This window comes from Benincasa hispida, chromosome 1 (assembly GCF_009727055.1).
Source record: "Benincasa hispida cultivar B227 chromosome 1, ASM972705v1, whole genome shotgun sequence".
In the NCBI taxonomy this organism is placed as follows: Eukaryota; Viridiplantae; Streptophyta; class Magnoliopsida; order Cucurbitales; family Cucurbitaceae; genus Benincasa; species Benincasa hispida.
Window position 1 is genome coordinate 74,516,313 of NC_052349.1, and position 4,209 is coordinate 74,520,521.

Below are 4,209 nucleotides of genomic sequence, written 5' to 3' on the forward strand. Positions count from 1 at the left end.
GCCCGTGTTAAATCGCACCTAATTGGACACTTCCTTTTGAATTAATGTGCGATGAAACGGGTATGCGTTGGGAGCAGCTCTGGCACAGAAGAAGAAAAACAATCTTACATCCTATCGCATATGCGAGTCAGACGTTGAATCCTTCTCAGATTAACTACACCACCAAAAAAAGGAGCTATTTGCGGTAATTTTTGTGTTGGAAAAGTTTAGAGCATATTTGTTGGGAACAAAAGTACTCATCCACACTGATCATTCGGCGATAAAGTATTTAATGACAAAGAAGAATGCAAAGCCGAGGTTGATCAGATGGGTTCTCCTCCTCCAAGAAATTTGACATAGAAATAATTGATCGTAAGGAGGATGGAGAACCAAGTTGCGGATCACTTGTCCAAATTGGAAAACTCAAAGGTTGACCGCACCAATCAGAATGAGTGCGGTGTTCCTAGACGAGCAGTTGTTCTATATTGAAAGAATTACCATGGTATGTTGACATAGTCAACTATCTGGTTTGCGAGCAATTTCCAGAGGATTATACTGACCACCAAGAAGAGGAGACTCAAGTACGAATGTAGATCATATTTTTGGGACGAGCCAAATCTGTATAAAAAGAGGGCAGACAAGATTCTGCGATTATGCGTACCAAATACTGCTCAACAACGCATATTATCACAATGTCATGACTCACCATATGGTGGGCACTTTGGAGGATAGTGCACCATAGCTAAAGTATTACAAAGTAGATTCTACTGGCAACATTGTTTAAGGATGTCGCTGACTACATGATGAAGTGTGATCGGTGCCAACAACACAGGTAACATTTCATAGAAACTTGTAATGCCTATGAACACCATCTTGGAACTTGAGTTGTTCGACATATGGGGTATCGACTTCATGGGACCATCCCTCCATCGAATGCCAAAAAATTAATTTTGTTAGTCGTCGACTATATATCCAAGTGGGTAGAAAGCTAAGTGATGCGGCGGTAGTCTCTAAATTCCTGAAGAAAAAATTTTCACTCATTTTGGCACCCCACGTGCCATAATAAGTGATGAAGGGTCCCACTTTGTCAATCATACTGTCAAGGAACTGTTGCACAAAAATAAAATTCATTCCCAACAAAGGGCCATTGCATATCATCTGCAGACAAATGGTCAGGCCGAGTTGTCCAATCGGGAGATCAAGCTGATACTTGAAAGGTGGTAAGGCCTTCGCGAAAGAATTGGGCAACAAGCTCGACCGATGGCATTGTGGGCATACCGAACTGCATTTAAGACACCCATAGGTATGTCTCTGTATACGTTGGTATTTGGTATGGCAATGCCATTTGCCTCTAAGAGCTGGAATCCAAATCACTGTGGGCGATGAAGAAGCTAAACTTTGACTTGAAAGAAAAGTAGGAGAAGTGAGAAAACTTCAATTGGTCGAGCTGGAGGAATGGAGGATAACGCATATGAGAATGCAAAGATCTACAAAGAGCGCGTAAAGCGCTTGCACGACAAAGACATATCCTGTAAAAATCTCCATGTGGACAAAAGGTCCTTGCTCTTCAATTCACGACTACGGCTCTTTCCTGGCAAAGTTTAATTCGTGATGGTCCGGACCCTTCATCATTAAAAGAAATATTCCAGCATGGTGGGTGGAGCTGATTATTGAGGATGGAAGTCGTACATTTAAGGTTAATGGGCAGCGAGTTAAGGCAATATTGCAGGGGTATTTCAGCAAGAAAAAACCTCTGTAGACCTGAGAAACCCGAAATAGGAGGAAATAGAATGGCCCATGCACTGGCATGCAACATCATTTAGGGCGCAGGTCTTCTGAAGTATCCTTTGTTTGGTCATGAACTTCAATTCTACGATGCTTCAATTATCATTTATCCATTTGCATTTTACTTCCAAAAAAAGAAAAAAAAAAAGCAAAGAAAAATTTTGTTAAACTTTTTTTTTAATCATTTGACCCTCTTGATTTTTCTTTGCAAAACGATCAAAGGTACACGATTGCGGAGGGCACTAACACGAAGATGCAATTTTACCTGTCACCGCAATCCAAAGGAGGAAGATCGCCACAAAGCATGAATGCATCAACAAACAATGCGGATGACAGCGTAAATTTGGGGTTTGTATTTTTTCTTGACATTATTCCAAATTTTGCACTATCACATCGCATTTTAAATTTTGAAAGTTTTATCACCGCATCCTCTTTGATTACCGCAATCATTTAACATGGATAAATTTAGTAAAGTCCACTGCATGCTGTCTCTTTCAAATTATGATTTCAATGAATGAAACACATGCTTCTATTTTTTTTTCATATATACTAGAGTCAACTTAATCTTAGAAAAGTCACCTCATGAAATATTTTAGAAAATTATTGGTTCTCTAGCTTTCTTTCAAACTCTTTACGAAGTTTTCTAAGAACACCCGCATGACTTCTTTGAATCTTTTGGCAATGGGACATTATCGCATTTTAAATTTGGGGGTGAGGTATTTATTTCAACCTTGCTATTTTTAGCTCTACAAAAAAAAGGGAAGAAGAAAATTTTGAGAAATAACAACTCCACTGTCAACGGCAATGGGGAAACCCATGTTGACAAGAGTTAAGTTGTGAAGGGCACTTATCCGTAGTTGGATATCCGCATGACACACGTGGGGGCAAGCCAAAAATGAAAGTAAGTCACTAGGATCAACGCATAAATAAATGACCGCTTCTCCGCTGCCAAGTAGGTATGAGTTTAGTCTGAGGAAGAGCGCCTGGCTCGTAGTTGGACGTCCCGCATGATACATGTGAGGGCAAGCCAAAACGAAAGCAAGGCACTTGGATCAACGAAAGGTCAGAAAAAAAAATAACAATGAAAAAAATATGCAAGGATAAAAATCATTTAACACCCTAGTGAAAAAAGAGTTTTGTTGAAATAAATCATGCGATATCCTGGAATCTAGATAAGTCTTTTGAAGGTTAAGCTTGCGGTCCCTAGGTCTTAGAAATATTTTAAGAAGGAGACTTGAATAAGAATTGAGGAAATTTGATGTATAGAATTTGAATGAAGTATCCTTGGAGAAATCTAAGAAAGAGATTTGCGGTCGACTTCTCTAAAGGAAATCTTTAGTTATGCTTGAGGACAAGCATTGTTTAAATTTGAAGGTGTGATAACGGCAGAAATGCACGTTATTACAGTGCTAAGTTATTAAACAATGAAGGTTTGCGTTGATAAAATATGTTAGATTGCGTCCAAAAAACATTAAGTTCATAACATTGCGGTCGTATGCGTTCATCACATAGAAACAATTATTTTTGTATTTTTTATGCAGAATATGCGTTTGATGGCAAGGCCGAAAAGCGGCGATCATAAAAAATCAACAGTCACAAGCACAGCATTAATCGCAAGGCTTTTGCAGTGATTTGTGCTCGCAAACATTCCTGCTCAAGAAAGGATTTTCGCATAGAGCCGACACAAACTTGGTGGGCGCATCTGTGTAAAGGTATAATTAATTCCCACGATGGGATAGGAAAGCTTGATGACAGTCGAATCCCGAATTAAGTTGACAAGCTGCCTAACGATAACAAGTACACTCAAGCTTTTCGGGTTGATAAATATTCGGCCGCATCAGTCAGAAATTAAAAGTCATCCTCATCTGTGCAATCAATAAGAGAAGAAAGCCATCTTTCACTACGAAGCTCTATAAATAACGAAGGCAAACCTTCAGAAAAGCGGTTCCAGCTAGTTCAGCCAAGTTTGGGGGTTTAGAGAATTTTCCTTGATTGTTTATCCTTGTTCTTAGATTTTCTTTTCTATTTTAAGGGCGAAAGCGAGAGAAGGAGATTGTGCCGTAGAATCGTTACCGAATAAACTTGGGAGAATGCCATAAGCTTCAAGATCAAGAGAGCACCAGCTCTTGCGGAAGCAGGAATATCTTTTTAACCGAATAGGGTTGAACAGGTTGTAAAAGCCTTGGAAGCAAGGGATTGCTACCAGAGCCTCTCTATCCTTATCTTCCATTTTATTTTGTACTCAAACTCATTTATAGAAATGGAATTTACTTCTCTTATATCTGTTCAATCTCTGTTTATTACGCATGAATAGCTAAAATCTGTTAAAATGGGTGAGAAGCACTTTAGCTAGCATAACTGGGGATTTTCATTCTATGCAAGTATATCTTGTATTATGTATTGCTCATATCGTCTATTAGGGATACTCGGGTAGAGGTCAAGATT